This window comes from Palaemon carinicauda, chromosome 1, assembly GCF_036898095.1.
Source record: "Palaemon carinicauda isolate YSFRI2023 chromosome 1, ASM3689809v2, whole genome shotgun sequence".
Classification (NCBI taxonomy): Eukaryota; Metazoa; Arthropoda; class Malacostraca; order Decapoda; family Palaemonidae; genus Palaemon; species Palaemon carinicauda.
The window spans coordinates 65,646,578-65,665,623 of record NC_090725.1 but is presented as its reverse complement, the minus strand read 5'-3'; the positions used below and the strand labels follow the sequence as shown (position 1 = coordinate 65,665,623).

The following is a 19,046-nucleotide window of genomic DNA, read 5'->3' as shown; positions in this document are numbered from 1 at the left end:
TTATTATAGTTTATATAGGATAGATTTATTTCAATGTTGTCACTGTTCTTAAAATATTTCATATTTTTCATTCATTACTTATCAATATATAGTTTATTTATTTCCCTATTTCCTTTCCTCACTGGTATGATTTCCCCATAGGAGCTCTTGGGCTTGTAGCATCCTGTATTTTTTTTTTCAAACAGAGTTGTAGCTTAGCTAATAATAATAATAATAATAATAATAATAATAATAATAATAATAATAATCACGCTTAGGGTGTGCATGTTTTAAATAGCAGATTTTCTAATTTAATTTTGCAATTCCTTATTTGACACTCTGATTCTTCATAAATTGCTGTTTTACATAACAGAAATTATAAAAGCTATGTTATTCACCCCTTTTTCTCTCTCTTGAAAGGTATAATGGAAGGCTTGAATAAGAGTATATGTAAATTGTATAATTGAGATGTTTCTTTATTAACTGAAAACATGAATTAACATTCAAAACTCGTTTGTAATTTATTTCTTTTTTATTTTGAGAGCTGTATTTTTTTCATCAAATATATTGAAAACAGATAAAACGGTGCATGAAGTTAAATGAAAAAAAAAAATTAATAGATATTTAGATTAGATATAAAATGTTTGTCATGTAATCGAATTTCGATACTACTCGAAATGATAAACGCTTACATATAGCATAAAAATTTAGGTAAAGAAAATTATGATGCAATTAAAAAGTTTAAAATATATTTCGAGCTAGGTTTTTTTTAGTTGAGATTTCTACGTAAGATCGCAAAATTACTTCAGGGGTTAGACATTATTATCCTTTCCTCGAACACATATAATATACTTTTTATTTTTTGTAGGGGTGGAACTTTTTTCTTAGCTGAAAACACGAATTGAACTGCGACAAAAAAAAAAAAAAAAAAAAAAAAAAAAAAAAAAAAAAAAAAAAAGTGTTTGCCTGTCAAAATATGTAAAACTAATTTTTTTCTTTACGCAGATGTACGGCAATATTGAGTTAGAAATCTTAAAGGTAATTGTGAATACGACAATTACCTGGCATTTAGAGAATAAAGAATGTCGAAAATTAGTGAGAATGAACAATCTATTCTAGTGGGACAATGGCTCCAGCCCTATTTTATTTATTTTTTTTTTCTCGCCCGGCATTTCTGTGATCGACCAAAGCGCCAGTCATAAATCTTTCGCGTTGAATAGAGGATAAGATCTTGACATACTTCTTTTTTTCCTGGTACTCAAAGTGTCTCGTATTCTTTTCTGATAGAGAATATTGGATTGGTTGAAGGTGAGAGCGCTTATTGAATGATGTACAGTAGATAAAACACCCTCTTCTAATGAGTCATTGTCAGTGGCGTTCGGTTGTTCTTGCATGGAGGTTGTTTGCTTACCCCGTCTCGACTAGGTATGGTAAAGTTGTTTTTAGAATATATGCGCTCATAATCGAGTGGTTAGTTTACTAATGTTGTATTCTTGGGTGTAAATATATTTTCATCTAGCAAATACTGTTTCAACAAGGCCGTCAAAATATTTTGATTCGTTTCACAGTCCTGCATAACCATGCCACTAAGGAATCGATGTCACATTTTTATAAGTAAAACCTAGAGTTAGGAAAAATGTCTTACTCTATCCCCACATAATGTTGCTGGTTTTCTAAGAGGGATAGGGAAGGAATTAGATTATTTTGACATTCGTACATTTTCTTAATTTTTCCAAGAAGCTGATATTTTTTTCTTAGCATTTATTTTCCTAATGTAAAAAAAAAAAAAAAAAAAAAAAAAAAAAAAAAAAAAAAAAAAAAAAAAAAAAAAAAAAAAACAGAATCTTTGCCACATAATACTTAGGAATCATGTAGAGTACACGGCCTGTCAAAATGCATGGAAGTGGGTACTAATCATCAGAATCTTATAATTTTCAGGGTAATTATTCTCATTGAATTGTTAGATGTGGAAGAAGTCTCTATTCAGGAGGTAGGCTAAAGTGGCCAAGTAATCTTACATATTACAATCAGGGAATCAAGCACTGAAAAGTATCGTTCCTTTAAGGCATTATAATTCTAAACCTAATAGGTATGCTGTCCTACAACAATAATTACTTCTATATTTAAATACAAATTCAAAACATCTATTGGTATACATCAAATGGAGTGTCGTGATTTTCACTTCGACAGATAATAACGTTCTTGGCCCGATGTTAAGGGCCGATAGCAAGACCTTGAGGAGGTAAGACTCCCAAAACCTTCCAGGAATCAACAAAATACAGCTACACTTTAACAATTTTATTACAAAAATAATTATTTAATGCGAGGGAAATACATAATCAAACAAATACTCGACATACTAAAGAAACACGTGACTAAATAACCTCATGCGTTGCTAAAAAAACTAAGTCCACACCGGACTCAAAATTAAGTAAAATTAATTAATGTTTCAATAAGTTGCCTCGGTAAACGGCATACCAAGGCTTTCTCACGTAATTTAAAAGACAGCACTGATCCCCAATCACAAGGATCAACTAAATATACATGGATACAAATCTTACAAAACACTTGTAAAACCTATAGGGAAACCGACCTGGGTACTATAGGGGGGAGAGAGAGAGTACAATTAATAGGACTTACTTCAGCTGAGGACCTTGGACAAAAGAGACCGAGCTGAGCTCCGCAGCCCTGACGACACCTTTGTTTCCCGCGTTTCTCTGAATATAAATTTCTACATAGGATATTTTCGTCATGGTACAATAAAATGACATTAAATTTCTGAATCATAAATTACAAATGCTCGATTTCTTTAACCTCCGTGCCTTCCCTACCAGGCGGTTGCTCTCTAGGTTCTAAAACAGTCTCGTATCAAACCACAGTCATTCGACTCAATGCCCGCGAGTTCTCTCAACCTTCCCTCCAATTTAACGTAACGTTGGTGGAGTTAAATGGCGGGATTTTTGAGTGATCAGTTCGAAAATTCCCGACATGGAGTGTAGCAGCATGGTGCTACACACACCAACATAATTCAATATAGTTCAGGCAATATGAATTACAACAAAAAGCAAATTCTTTAAATTAAAAAAAAAAGTAAACTAATTTTTGGGCTCAAGCCATGTCGTCCTGATGGAAGTTCCTAAGGTAGTTTCAAAAGGATATATTATATAGTACAGTGATATTCCCAGAGAATTAACCTTCAGGTTCCAGAATTCTAACTCCTGGAGCGAATATCCTTGAAATTTTCTCAAGGATATTGCATAAAATCAGAGGACGCATTCTTGACACGTCACATAGCAATCTCCACCCCAAATAGCGTTAACGCTTCGAGGGGGACGTGGCAAAAGAATAGAAGGGGGCCCTAACAAGGTTACCCCCGTTCCCGTACTACTATTGACCACCACCCCAGCGCCATTCCCAGGATGGCGGACATTCCTAATTTTGTAGCGATTTCGCTCAGTGGTGTTCCCTGTTGATCTAACTTTTCGATCGATTTTCAAGGATTTATTATGCATTCTCCAACTTCTTTCGCCTTCGGAAAGTTGAGTATTGGGTCTTTACAATGAATAGTTTTTTAGCTCCCTTTTCACAGTGAGATTTGAGTAATTTATTGTGTTTAGTGCTAGCCTGTACCGGAGACGCTATGAGCGCTGTCGTTCGTTGGGCATGTTATTTAGTTAGCAGAATGACTTTGCGGTTTTTAAATAGCTTCATATATCATTAATTAATTATTTTATTATGTTAGCTATTTAGGCAATATATTCTTGTAAAGATATTTACATTGTGCATATTTTTCCTTTCCATGTCGATCGTATAGTTAGAGTCTCGGTGAGTGAGGTAACCGAGATCTCGTCTCGCCTAGGTTCCTAACCTAGGCGTGTTATTATACGTCAGACACTCCCCGGTTACCCTTGTGTATGGCGATTTCAATTATGCAGAGATAAGTATCTCTTTTTTTGGGCTCAAGCCATGTCGTCCTGATGGAAGTTCCTCTAAGGTAGCTTCCTAGGGTATATTACAACTACGGCGATATTCCCAGAGAATTTACCTTAAGGTACCCAGAATTTTAACTCCTGGAGCGAATATCCCTAATAAAAGAATCAGGGATATCGCAAAATATCAGCGGACGTATTCTTGACACGCCACATGGCAATCTGTACCCCGGACAGAGTTAACACTTTTTAGGGGTCAAATGGCAAGAAAACGAAAACGATAAGAAAGGGGGGAGCCGTTCGCAAGGCATCTCTCCTCCCCGTTTCGTAAGCGTGCCCTGCGCCGCTCGCGGCGCCATCTGTATTCCTTTTTGTGTAGCTATACAACTCGGTGTTTTCCCTGTGTTTCTACCAAAAAATCTTGGATTTACTCAAGCTAATATGCTTTCTCCAACTTCTTCTGCTTCCGATAAGTTGAGCCCCCGTTTTGGAGGAGTACATTCAAGAACTGTTGGAGAAAAAGGTGATCCGGAGGGTAAAGTCCATCAACTTCCAAGGGAGGCTGTTTTGTGTTCCCAAGAAAGACTCGGGGAAACTCCGAGTCATTCTGGACTTGTCGCCACTCAACAAGTTCATAGTGAACCACAAGTTCAAGATGTTAACGTTGCAACACATAAGGGCCTTACTGCCCAAGAGGGCATTTACCGTCTCCATCGACTTGTCAGACGCCTATTAGCACGTTCCAATCAGTCGCCGTCTCTCCCCCTACCTAGGATTCAAGCTACAACGAAGACTTTACGCCTTCAGAGCGATGCCTTTCGGGCTAAACATAGCCCCAAGGATCTTCACGAAGCTTGCGAGCGCAGCGCTCAAACAGTTACGCCTAAAAGGGATCCAGGTGGTAGCCTACCTGGGCAGCATCCAGGGCGGAATGCTGGCAGGCTTCCCTACAGGTGATTCAGTTCCTAGAGTATCTAGGGTTCAAGATCAACAGAAAGAAGTCTCGTCTTTCTCCATCTCAGAGGTTCCAGTGGTTGGGAATTCACTGGGACCTAGTGTCACACCGATTCTCCATCCCGATGTCGAAAAGGAAGGAGATAGCGGGGTCTGTCAAGAGACTTCTAGATTCCGAGAGGATATCAAGACGCGAACAAGAGAGGGTTCTGGGCTCTCTTCAGTTTGCGTCGGTAACAGACCCGGTGCTAAGAGCACAGCTAAAGGATGCAGCCGGAGTTTGGAGAAGCTTTGCATCAAACGCGCGAAGGGACTTGAGGAGACCGGTTCCGCTTCGGCTACGTTCTCTTCTCAGACCGTGGTCTCAGGCCAGTCGTCTAAAGAGGTCGGTACCTCTTCAGCTACCTCCCCCGTCAGTGACGATTCACACAGACGCTTCAAAGGAAGGGTGGGGAGGTCACTCTCATCGAAAGAAGGTCCAAGGGACCTGGTCCAAGCTATTCGGGACCTTTCACATAAACTTTCTAGAAGCTATGGCAGTACTTCTTACCCTGAGGAAAGTTTCCCCGCGTCACTCGATCCACATAAGGTTGGTACTGGACAGCGAGGTGGTTGTGAAATGTCTGAATCGGCGGGGATCGAGATCCCCACCTCTCAACCAGGTGATGTTGGCCATATTCCGACTGGCGGAGAAGAAGAAGTGGCACCTGTCGGCAGTTCACCTTCAAGGAGTCCGCAATGTGACAGCGGACGCTCTATCCAGGGTTACACCGGTAGAGTCGGAATGGTCCCTAGACGCAGGATCATTCTCCTTCATCTCGAGTCAAGTCCCAGAACTGCAGATAGACCTCTTCGCGACGAAGGACAACAAGAAGTTGCCGCGATATGTGTCCCCGTACGAGGACCCCTTGGCGGAAGCAGTGGGCGCGATGTCCCTCGATTGGAACAGATGGTCCAGGATCTACCTGTTCCCCCCTCACAACCTTCTGTTGAGGGTCCTCAACAAGCTGAGGTCCTTCAAGGGAGTAGCAGCGATAGTGGCTCACAAGTGGCCGAACAGCGTGTGGTTCCCTCTAGCTCTGGAACTATGACTGAAGTTTCTGCCACTCCCGGACCCAGTTCTGTCCCAGCGAGTCCAGAAGTCGACTGTCTACGCTTCATTACAGAAAACCCGGACCCTGCAGCTCATGATTTTCTCTCCCTAGCGGTGAAGAAGCGGTTCGGGATCTCGAAAGACAGCATTGACTTCCTGGAGGAATATAAGTGCAGGTCTACTAGAAGGCAGTACGAGTCTGCTTGGAAAAAATGGGTGGCCTTTGTCAAAGAGAAGAATCCGCATGAGATCTCGACGGATTTCTGCCTGTCCTTCTTCATCCACCTCCACGGACAGGGGCTGGCAGCTAACATGATTTCTACGTGTAAGTCAACTTTGACAAGGCCCATTCTGTACGCCTTCCAGGTAGACCTCGCTAACGAAATCTTTAATAAGATCCCGAAGGCCTGCGCCAGACTTAGACCTTCAGCTCCTCCAAAGCCTATTTCATAGTCTTTAGATAAAGTCCTTCATTTCGCCTCATTACTGAATAATGAGGAGTGTGCACTGAAGGATTTGACTCAAAAGGTTATCTTCCTTTTTGCACTCGCGTCCGGGGCCAGAGTTAGTGAGATTGTAGCCCTCTCGAGAGATGAGGGCCGCGTTCACTTCCTGGATGGGGGAGAACTGAACCTGTTTCCGGACCCTACGTTTCTCGCTAAGAACGAGTTGCCCACCAACAGGTGGGGTCCCTGGAGAATCTGCCCTCTGAAAGAAGATGCATCTCTATGTCCCGTAGAATGCCTAAAGGTCTATCTTCGTAGAACTTCAGACTTCAAAGGGGGTCAACTGTTCAGAGGAGAAACATCGGGCTCGAATTTATCTTTGAAACAACTCAGGGCGAAAATTACATACTTTATTCGCAGAGCGGATCCCGACAGTTCACCCGCAGGTCATGATCCGAGGAAAGTTGCTTCATCCTTAAACTTCTTTAACTTTATGGATTTTGAACACCTTCGTTCATATACTGGCTGGAAGTCTTCCAGGGTGTTCTTTCGCCACTATGCTAAGCAAGTGGAGCAGCTAAAGAGGTCTGTGGTAGCAGTTGGTTGCGTCGTTAACCCTGCTGTTTAACTCTGCGAGGAACAGTGGATTTAATTGGGACTGTTAATTCCAGGGTGAGTGTATAGTTATATGCGGTGCTATAACTGGGAGTGAGGGCACCGGGTTCCGACAGTGACTGTTCCGTCTTTAAGGTGAATTTAGCATAAGTACAGACATGTGTGCCGAGCGTTTTTGACACTAATGTCAGTGGCTAGTAACATGGACTTTTAACTTTGATACCTTGGTACGTGAAAAGTGGCTCTAATGTTTTCTTTCAGATAAACATATATCTGTTTACTACCGTACTTGTGCAAATTATTGGTTATCCACCTATCATATGTATATAATTGTGGTAACCATGTCTATTTATTGTTTGTCAATAAACTTGTTCTCGGGAACCTTGCGTCTCCTTCACCTATGTCAATTTCTTATCAGTTATTGAGCATTCAGCCTATGTACGTTAATCGGGGATATCTATAATAGCCTGTTCCTTGATGCAAGCCTTGTTGCATTGGTTTATACTTTCCTTAGTGTAAAGGGCTCCATCCTTCTCAGAGGACGGTAGCGGCAGCAAGTTTATTCTTACACAGATATAAACCTTTTGTCCAACTCAGTTTCGACCATGGGGTTGGTCGATATTTCCTTTTGATGCTGTAACTCCTTACAGACTATGCTTTACTTCATATAGGGTGAGACCACTATATGGGCTTGCCAGTGATTCATACATAGGTATATGTACTCTTCGTTCCTTCCCAGAGTCTAGTAGGACTCTTCCCTGTAGGGGGCAGGAAGCGCTATCATGGTTTATGGTTAGTGAAAAGATGTATAACGGTAACATCTTAGGTCTCTCAGTCGAGTTGACTAGGGAAATACTTCTGAGGAGTGCGGCACGTTTTGAGAATCCACAGATACAGTAATGCTCTGGTACACTTCCATCAGGACGACATGGCTTGAGCCCAAAAAACGGATTTTGAGCGAAGCGAAAAATCTATTTTTGGGTAAGATGGCCATGTCGTCCTGATGGACTCGCCCTGCCCCTTTCCTTTAAAAAAAAAAAAAAAAAGGGAAAGGGCTGTAGGACCCCTCCCTACATACAGTATCTGTAGCACCTCGTGTATCGCTACAAGGAATACAGATGGCGCCGCGAGCGGCGCAGGGCACGCTTACGAAACGGGGAGGAGAGATGCCTTGCGAACGGCTCCCCCCTTTCTTATCGTTTTCGTTTTCTTGCCATTTGACCCCTACAAAGTGTTAACTCTTTTCGGGGTACAGATTGCCATGTGGCGTGTCAAGAATACGTCCGCTGATATTTTGCGATATCCCTGATTCTTTTATTAGGGATATTTGCTCCAGGAGTTAAAATTCTGGGTACCTTAAGGTAAATTCTCTGGGAATATCGCCGTAGTTGTAATATACCCTAGGAAGCTACCTTAGAGGAACTTCCATCAGGACGACATGGCCATCTTACCCAAAAATAGATTTTTCGCTTCGCTCAAAATCCGTTTAATTGGATGAACTTTACCCCTCTCAAAAAAGGGAGTTTAAGGGTAATCCCTCTTCCCCCTGAGTGTAGCCTCAGGCTACAACCTTAGCGGGTCGGCCTCGAATTTTTAATTCAGGCATGACTTTCCTACGGTTTTTTCTGCCCTTCCTCTGTAACCGCAGATGCAGGTTTTTGGGGTTTTGGCCAGAATCTCAGAGTATTTAGTCTGTGGTCGGTAGCTACCTGGCAAGATGAATAGAATTCTTATGCTACGTTAGGCTACCGACATAGGAGGCTAGACTTCCCTAGGCCACTCCTGAAGGGTCTGTACGATATGACCCTTCTTTCTGTGACCTAGCAGACTAGTCCTGTGTTAGTGGACCCTAGGCTGAGGAATAGAATTCTTCTTATGCTTAGGGGAGACTGGCACTGCAACCCCGTTCCCTTTCCTTTAGAGGTGGTGGCGAGGGTGCTACCAACCTCTTATTTGTATTAATCTAACCCTAGGCTAAGGAATAGAATTCTTTAGCCGCCTGAGATAGTTCTAATACAGGAACGGACTTGTTAGGTGGGGCAGGACAGGCTAAGGCCGGCTCCTGCTGTACCTTTCACAGGACCCTCTTTTCCCTTCCCTTCTATCCCTTTATGTTGGCGAATCCCGGCAACCTTACTGTTGCCGGTGGGTTGCCGAGATCGACCAGACTCCCCCTCTTACAGTTGATAGCTGCTGGCCGGCAGTCTTAACATCTGTCGGGCGGCAGTAATGACAGCTGTCATTACTGCCGGCCATTTTAGTTGCCAGCCGGCAGTAAAGACTACTGCCGGCCGGCAATCATGGCTGCTGCCGGCCGGCAGTCATGGTGACTGCTGGCAGGCAACCAGGGCAGTTTCCGGCCGGCAGCTGTTGGCTGTAAGTGGGAAGTCCCTTCTGTTTACAAAGGTTCTTCAGTTCTTTCTTGAACTGCTAGCAACAGTGGCTACTGCCGGGGTGCTGCCCACCAGGCCGGCACAGAATGGTGCCTGCTCAACCAGCAGCACGCCGACTTTACTGATACACGGCCGGCAGTACTGGCCAGCGGTGCCGGCCGGCAAGGTTTAAACAGATCCTTGCCGGCGACAGTACTGTAGCTGGATGGAAGCTTGAATTTTATATTCTCCCCTTCCATTTGAACCTCCTTTCTGTATATATATATATATATATATATATATATATATATATATATATATATATATATACACAGTATTAGGTAGCCTGTTCTCCATGCTATCTCTCTTTCTTTTAGCTAGCAGGCTAGATGTGCTAGCATTAGCTAGCTATGCCGACGACATGCTGGCTGTACTACAGTATATGTTTATACAGGTAGTTTGTATTTCTGCAGTATAGGATATACTGCAAATAGAAAGCTTCTGTATATTTTATGCTAGTAGTGTTTTTCCAATATATTTGAAAATCCTACCCAAATATTTGTGGAACCCAATCTCATATTGAAAGAATTTAATTCTTCAATATTCTGATTAGAAATCAGTCTTCAGATTACCCTGCAATATTAAAATTTTAAGGACTGGAGATTACACTCCTAACCCTTGAAGGGCAGAGCCCTTATCCTCGAGTCTCCATGATTAGGAAACTCTATGTTTTAATTTTGTAAGGGGGGTCACAGCAAATAAGTTGAGTGGGATATATACAAATATATATCTTTAATTTACATACTATATATAATTATACAGTAGCTAGTATATTGCAATATAGTGCATACTGCAAATAGAAAACTACAGTATGATTATACAGTAACTATTTCTAGCATATCTTGGGTATCTTCATGTGAGCTTATGCTGCACTGAAGGAATAGTGTTTCTTCGTTAAGCTGATTGAGAAATCAGTCTTCCGTACCCCACAGTATTTAGTATGAAAGGGACAGTGAAGTATACACTTCCCTATCCCTAGGGGTTAGAAAACCCCTTTTTCAGTTGGAATTCCTTCGAAAAGGAAATTCCTATCACCTAATACTGAGGGGAGGTACCAGCATTTGCTTGCAAGGGATACACAAGTATGTGTCTCCTACTATCCCTTTATAGCTTGCTATCCTAAGCTATTCTGTTAAGATATGACTTTTGATTTATTGGTTATCAGTGAGATAATCAATCGTATACTCATTTGGTTTTCCTTTCTTTACAGGAGGAACGCCAGATGTCATGTGTTGCAGTCTTCTGCAAAACTAAGAGTAAGTGTTTTTACGGACATAATGCATGCAGGTTTCATGCCCCCTGCAATATTATTTCCGAACACCTGCAGTATTGGAACCCGCAGGCCTGCAAAGTATGTCGGGCCCTATTGTCCGAAGGTTTCAAGAATCCCAAGTCGGTGGAGACTAGGGATGCAGCTCGTTTCAAACTACGCAACTAGGTGAGAGGCTTTCAGAAAATCTCTCCGGGATCTTACCTGCCTAATGACAAGATGTGTAGGTTACTATTTCCAACAGCGAGTAAGAAATAGTGGTACCCCAGACACGAGGTACATTTCCCGATGGCCAGATAACCTTCGGGAAGGAGGGCAAAAAGCGCTCACGGGAAGAAGGGGAGAATGTCGGGTTGGAATTGTCTCCATCCCATCAGGCTCATGAGCCAACGACATTGATATCTCCGCCTTCTATCCCTCTTTTAGATGGAATGAACCAGTTATGGGCCCAAGTCAAGAATCTAGTAGAAAATTTGTGCAAACACAGCACAAAGCAGGAAGCGAAATGCGAGGTAGAGCTTGGTAAAGCTCCACTTATCGCTCCTAAAGGGTCGTACAAAAGACCTTCTGACATGCTCCACAACCAATCCCTGGAGGTTTGCGGAGCTAATGCTGATTTTAAACGGCAAACTCTACATCTCGGAGAAGATGGGTGCTGTTCCTTTGGACAAAATCCTGTTCTGGCCAAGCTTTGACGCTTTCCTAAACTGTCTCATTAGACTGAAGGATGAACCAACATCAGAAAAAGGAACGCAATCAAAGGAGGTTATGATTCTCGACAATGATAAAGCACAGGCTATCCTATCAAGCAGCATAGAAAAGGCGGGTTACTCGGTGTCGAAGGTATCCACACTGGGTAAAAAGCACTCTTCCTTTCTTGCTCCTGTTTCAATTTCATTCCCCTTTACGGAGAAGGCTTTCAAATATGTCACTGAGGCAATAGAGACAGGTAAACCGTGTCCTACACTCAAGGAGTGCGAGCCTCTGTCACTAGCATTTCCCAGACAGGAGAAGAACTGGAAGGAGGCCCATTTCACCTTTTCAGTAGGAAGACTTGAGGCGGATGTCGCCAGTCGACAATTTAAGGAAAATCTTCCAAAATTATCTGAGTTTCTCTTACAGGACGAACAAGAAACAAGGAGAGACTTGCAGCCTCCCTATCTGTACAGAACTACATAGAGCTCTGTTCGGCTCATCAAGATACCCCAGACATGCTTAAGGTCTTAGCCAAAATACATATGGCTACTTTGGTAAAAGACCTTTATGCCTTTATAAAGGCTAGAAGACCATGTAGGGAGTTTGTGTTAGCTAACACAATAGCAAAACACGATACAAGAAAGCTAATATCTTCCAACATCTGGGGCAAAGACCTCTTTCCAGACGAGGTAGGCAAGGAAGTGATTAAGAACGCCTCCATGGAGAAAGTAGGACTTCTCCAAAAGTGGGGCATCCTTTCAAAAAGAGAATCTTCTAAGGTTGTGGGTCCCCAACCTAAAAGGAAGATGGAGAGGTCTGGACATCCATTTCGAGCGGTTCAACAACGATCCACAGTTGTACTGACCGAGACATCACAGACAGATGGTCGAAAAAAGATTCCTACTGATCAGTCGAAGAATAGGAATGCTTCTAGTTACAGTAGGAGGGAAATTCCTTTAGGATCGCTGGACCTTCGATCCTTGGGTCCATGGCCTAATCAAGATGGGACTAAGTTGACAGGTGGAGATATCTCTACCACCATTTCCTCTACTCCTCTGATTATCCAAAACCCTCCTGGAGGAGTTTACCTGAGAGCTCTAGAGCATACAGGTGGTAAGGAAACTTTAGTCCACCGAATTCCAGGGAAGGCCGTTGTGTGTTAACGAGAAGGGCTCAAGAAAATTTAGAGTCATTCAGGACTTATCGCCACTCAACAAGTCCAAATGAAACAATGAGTCCAGAAGGCTTATCCTCCTGAACATAAGGACCCCGCTGCAGAAAAGGGTGCCTATAGTCTTACCAGACCTGAAAGTCGTCTATCGGCAGCTTCCAGTCAATCACCCTTTCCCCTCCTATCTAGGATTCAGGTTACACAAAGTAACGCACTTCCTAGGAAAGATACTCGTCAGACTAGACAGAGTCCTAGCTGCCTTCGTAAAATTGGTAGACACAGTCATGCAATATTTAAGCCTAAGAAAGGTTCAGGCAACAATGTTCCTGGACAAGAGGCTGGGGTGGGCAGCACCCAAGGTGGCTGGTCTATGAACATCCGAAGAAATGATCCGGTCCCCGGAACATCGAGGATGAAAGATAAATTTCAGATTCCCAAAACGAGAACAGGGAGGAACCCTGTTCTCTCTCCAGTTCGCAATAAAGGCAGGCCCTGTGCTAAGAGCACGGCTGCAAAATGCGCTGGGAACCTGGAGAAAACAAGCCTCAAACGCTCGAAGAGGCCTAAAAAGACCGATAGCAGTCCTTCCTTAATCGCTTCCCTAACAAAGGTCAAAGCCCGAAAATCCCAAGACCATGTTGGTCCAGTCATGAGTAGGGAAACTCTCTCTAAGCAGATCAGATTGTCTACAGCTGATCTGGGACTCCGAAGCGATAACGAGACGCTGCAATCGACGATGCTAAGAAACGTCTCATACAGTTTAAGTGTAGTTAGCCATCCCTTACCTAAAGGGATGGCACCTGTCAGCAGTTCACATACAACCAATCCGCAATGTGACAGTGGATGCTCTACTCAGGCTCAGGCCGATAGAGTTAGAATGGTCCACGGACGCAGACCTATTCTCTCCCAGATCGGAACAAGTCTCCGAACTGCAATCCGACCTCTTCATTACGAGCGCTGTCAAGGAACTACCTTGATATGTAGCCCCATACGAGGATCCTCTAATTTAAATGATAAACATCATGTCTCTGAAATTGAAGGGATAGACTCAGGATTTCCAGTTCATCCCGTCCAATTACCTGCTGAGAGTCCTCAACATGCTGAGATCCTTCTAGGCGGAACAACTCCAGAAGGTTCAGAGATTAATTGCCTTCGATTTATTACAGAGAACCCAAACCCTTCATTGCATGATTTTCTTGCCCTATCGGTTAAGAAAAGATTTGGGATCTCAAAAGGCAATATAGAATTCTTAGAGGAATACAAGTCTATGTCAACTAGAAGACAATATGAGTCATCATGGAAAAAGTGGGTTGCTTTCGTAAAAGCAAAAGGACCGAGAGAGATTTCAATGAACTTCTGCATGTCCTTCTTTGTCCATCTTCATAACCAGGGTTTGGCGGCCAACACGATAACTACGTGCAAGTCAGCCTTGACTAGACCTCTTCTATATGCCTTTCAAGTAGACTTGGCGAATGAGATCTTTAATAAGATCCCGAAGGCATGTGCGAGGCTTAGGCCTGCTGCACCACCAAAGCCCATCTCTTGGTCTTTGGATAAGGTCCTACATTATGCCTCATCCTTGAACAATGAAGATTGTTCGCTTAAGGATCTAACCCAAAAGGTTATTTTTCTGTTCGCTATAGTCTCCAGGGCTAGAGTTAGTGAAATAGTGGCCCTTTCTAGGGATGAGGGCCACATTCAGTTCTCAGAAACAGGAGAACTGAATCTCTTCCCTGATCCATCCTTTCTCGCTAAGAATGAGCTACCTACTAAAAGGTGGGGTCCCTGGAGAATCTGCCCTCTGAAGGAAGATGTCTCTCTATGTCCGGTAGAGTGTCTAAAGGTCTATCTTCGTAGAACTTCAGACTTCAGGGGAGGACAGCTCTTTAAAGGTGTAATCTCTGGATCAAACTTATACCTAAAACAACTGAGGGCGAAGCTCACCTACTTTATTAGTAGAACGGATCCTGACAGTACTCCCGCAGGTCATGATCTGAGAAAGATTGCTTCATCACTGAACTTTTTTCAGTATATGGACTTTGAGTGTCTTCGTTCATACACAGGATGGAAATCATCCAGAGTGTTTTACAAACACTATGCGAAACAGGTACATGAACTGAAACACTATGTAGTGGCAGCAGGTAGTGTATTAAAACCTGCCCCCTAATTACTGTTATAGACAGTCAATGGTTTGGACTTCAAATGTCCTCGCACATATACTGGGTGAGAATCATCCACAGTGTTCTACAAACACTATGCAAACTAAGTCCATGATCTGAAGCAGTATGTGGTGACGTCGGGTAGAGTACTTAACCAGCCGTCTAATTCTACTATGAACAGCTAATTGACTGGGACTGTCAATTAAAGGGAGAAGAGGTCATCCCTCTTAGAGTGTGACCTCCTTGGATCAAGTGTTACCATGGTGACACTAGCTCTGTTCAAAATCCCAGGTGTGGAATTATACAGATAGCACTAGTGCCGGTGTACGTTGTACACAGTGCCGATAAAAGTAACCAGTACAGGAATTATGAAGAGAATTTATTTTATAATTTTCTTCAATCTAAGAGTGGCACTTATCATTTCTTGCTTTCCAAGAAAGAAAGATAATCTCTGTACAGGTTACATGTATAGTTCTGTTATCATGCTACATTCGTTTTACTTACTAATAAACGTCTATAGAATGTAATTGCGTCCTAACTCGCCCGACAATTGTATGATTATAGTCCAGAGTATGTACTTTTATATATTTGTATACTCACAAACAATGGATTTAAGAAACACTGTTAAGTATTTGGTAATTTTCACAAACTACGAGACGGTTTGTTCATCTGGTTTATTCTTATGTTTGTCCATACAATATATGCTTACCTTGAGACCCCCCTTTCTACCGTCTAGAATGACTCTTCCCTGCACTAACATCGGAGATGATTAGTGATAATGACGGATAACGGTAACGTCATCTGTCTCGATTGATCCAAATGATCATGGAAAGGTTGTCCCAAGGTTAAGGCACTGATGAAAACCCACAGATACATTAATGCTCTGGTATACTTCCATCAGGATGACATGGCTTGAGCCCAAAAAACGGATTTTGAGCGAAGCGAAAAATCTATTTTTGGGTGAGATTGCCATGTCGTCCTGATGGACCCACCCTTCTTTCTTAATAGAAAAGATCTTCACAGTTCCCTCCCTGACGTACTGTATCTGTAGCACCACGCTCAATGCTACAAGGAATGTCCGCCATCCTGGGAATGGTGCTGGGGTGGTGGTCAATAGTAGTATGGGAACGGGGGTAACCTTGTTATGGTCCCCTTCTATTCTTTTGCCACGTCCCCCTCGAATCGTTAATACTATTTGGGGTGGAGATTGCTATGTGATGTGTCAAGAATGTGTCCTCTGATTTTATGCGATATCCTTGAGAAAATTTTAAGGATATTTGCTCCAGGAGTTAGAATTCTGGAACCTGAAGGTTAATTCTCTGGGAATATCACTGTAGTATATAATATATCCTTTTGAAGCTACCTTAGGAACTTCCATCAGGACGACATGGCGATCTCACCCAAAAATAGATTTTTCGCTTCGCTCAAAATTCGTTTTATGCAAAAGAAAAATTACTTCTATATTTCTAAATGGCCGACGTCGATATGCTTACAGCTATAAAACAGTCTGAGACAGAACTAATAGACGTGAACTAAACCATCAAAAAGATGAAGAAAATAAAGACAATTTTACTTTGGTTCTTGAGTCTGTATTTCGAATGATTATGAACTACAATAAGTAAGGTTACCTCGAATGTAATTCACTGTAATAAGTTATATATTGAGGTGCCAAGAAACGTAGACTATCATATAAAAAATAGTACAATTATAATAATTTTTTTTTCTTTTTTTTTTCTTTAGAAAACTATTTCATGAAACAGTCAACGGACCTGAAATATTTTCTTGTAAAATCAAAATAGTAGTTTCTTACGACTTGTGACTCCATTAAAAGTTGTGAACTCATGTTGAAGTGAAAACAACAGACCCAAATGTATTCGGGTTTTAAAAAATCTTGCTAATTAGAAAAATGTTAGAACAATATCTAATATATTAAGGGAGGATGTTATCATGTGAAAGAATGTTAACAGAAATGAGTTCAAGAAAAAATGGAATCAGTAGGATAGAGCCAATTGTACGATAACAAGAAAGTTGAAACAAGGAAAAATGATAAGAAAAATGGTGGCTGGAAGTAAAATAAAAGAATGTATATCGGTAATGTGATTTGGTTGAATTAATGGTAGTATCAACATTAAATTACAATTTGGTGACATGTTTCATGAATATGGCAAGAGGTAAATAAGCAAATAGTTTAGTGACTTTTCATGAGGATTTACCTTTGCTAAAACTAGAAGGGAGACCATTAACTTCACGGAAAATATAAAAAGAGGAAATACATAGCCGGTAGGCTATAAAGATGGATAGTCTACACTGTAATTTGAAATTTGGATATGTAGCGGACGACCCGAAGGCAAAAGGCAATAATAATGTGCTTAATGATTAGACACAACATTGGAAACTTAGTAACACAAGAATAACTACAATGTATAAGCCAGTCACTGAAAAAGTAGATGCTATAGAATAAAAAATATACGAAAAAATGCAGCTTCACTTATTAGAAACAAAATAAAATCTTATTTTATATATATATATATATATATATATATATATATATATATATATATATATATATATATATATATATATATATATATATTTGGGCTCAGGCCATGTCGTCCTGATGGAAGTTCCTATAGGGTAGCTTCCTTGGGTATATTTGACTACAGTGATATTCCCAGAGAATTTACCTTAAGGTATCCAGAATTCTAACTCATGGAGCGAATATCCCTAAATAAATTTAACCAGGGATATCGCATAATATCAGAGGACGTATTCTTGACACGCCACATAGCAATCTACACCCCGAACAGAATTAACAATTCGAGGGGTCAAAGTGGCAAGAAAACGAAAAACGAGAATGAAAGGAGAGCCGCTAACAAGGCACTTCTCCTATTTCGCTTCGAGTGCATACATAGCGCTGCCGACGGCGTCATCTGCATTCCTTTTTGCGTAGCTCAACAACTCGGTGTTTTCCCTGTGTTTACTCGTAAATCTTGGATTATTTCAACCTTATAATGCTTTCTCCAGCCTCTTCTGCCTCTGGAAAGTTGAGTATTATCTTTATTATGTATAAATGTAAGCTCTTGGTGTTTTTAAAATAATTCGATAGCGATATTTTCGTTACAAGAGCTGTTGACTACCGGAGGCATCCTGGACGCTGTCGCTCACCATGCATGAGTCATTTAGTTAGCCAGAGCAACGTTCCCAGCCCTTATGCTTTAATAATTTTAGCTATTTAGCTTTACATAGGAATTCTTTATATGATGCTATTAGAATTTCTGTTTCGGCGAGTGAGTTACCGATCCTAGCCTACGCTAGGCTTCGTAGCCTAGACGTTTGGCCCTAGTACTTTCATGCATGATATTCAGATTTCCGAGTGTTTTAAAATTTATTGAAGCTTTAGGCAGTTTTATACATATAAGATATTGTTGATATTTCTTCCAAGATCGTATACGAGAGAGTTTCGGTGATTTAGGTAATTGATTCTCTTCGCGCCTAGGCTAGTTGCCTATGGAGCCTTAGTATACTTTTGCACACTCCCCGGTTGCTCTTTTTTCCTCGGAGAATAAGCGCAATCCCTTTTCCCTCTGTTTAAGCCTTAGGCTTAACCCTAATGGTTTATCTGAATAAATATTTGGATATAACTATATTAGGGTGTTTCTGTTCTTTCCTGTTTCCAGAGAATCTGGCTTCAGGAGGGGGCAGGACATCAGAGTATTTAGTCTGGGTCTGTTTCTTTCTAGCATAGAGAATGAGATTCCTTTGCTAGGCCAAGGGCAGACACAGGAGGCTCAGCCTCCCTAGACCACTTCTGAAGGTTTCTGTACGAGATGATTCCTTCTTCTAGTGATCTAGCAGACTAGTCCAGTGTTGTTGTTCTCGGTTTGAAGGATAAGATTCTTCTTTCCCTTGTGAATAACAACACCAAATCTTGTTTTAGTACTGAGGGAGATGGCAAGTATTGCCGGCATCCCTCCCATGATTTCCCCTAGGCTAGGATGAGCTTTCTTGGCTGTGGGGTGATCTATTACTAAAGCAGAGTTTGTAGGACCCTCTTCTCCCCTTCCCCCCCCCCTTTCCTTAGTAATGGCCTAGCCATTACATCTCTGGCCGTCGTTCTGCATCTGTACCTAGTATAGGTTAAGATGTGGAGCTGACTCAGTCCCTTGCCGGCCGGCAAGTTCGTGCCGACCGGCAAAGGCCTAACTTCTGTAGTGTTCCCCAGACCTCCCTTGGTCTCACATCCATGTCTGTCTGTAGAGCCAGGCGGCATTGGATAGAAGGAAGCCTGAATTTACATTCTCT

The 19,046-nt window shown here is 41.8% G+C and overlaps 1 protein-coding gene across 1 annotated transcript in view; it reads left to right on the top strand.

Annotated features, from left to right (window-relative positions):
• Nucleotides 1-1,346: 1,346 nt before the first annotated feature.
• The window catches only part of LOC137642338 (uncharacterized), a 60,289-nt gene continuing 42,589 nt past the window's right edge, over nt 1,347-19,046 (top strand). Inside the window, exon 1 of the mRNA XM_068374835.1 lies at nt 1,347-1,404. The gene's annotated coding sequence lies outside the window, so the exon portion shown is untranslated. The remainder of the gene's footprint in view (nt 1,405-19,046) is intronic.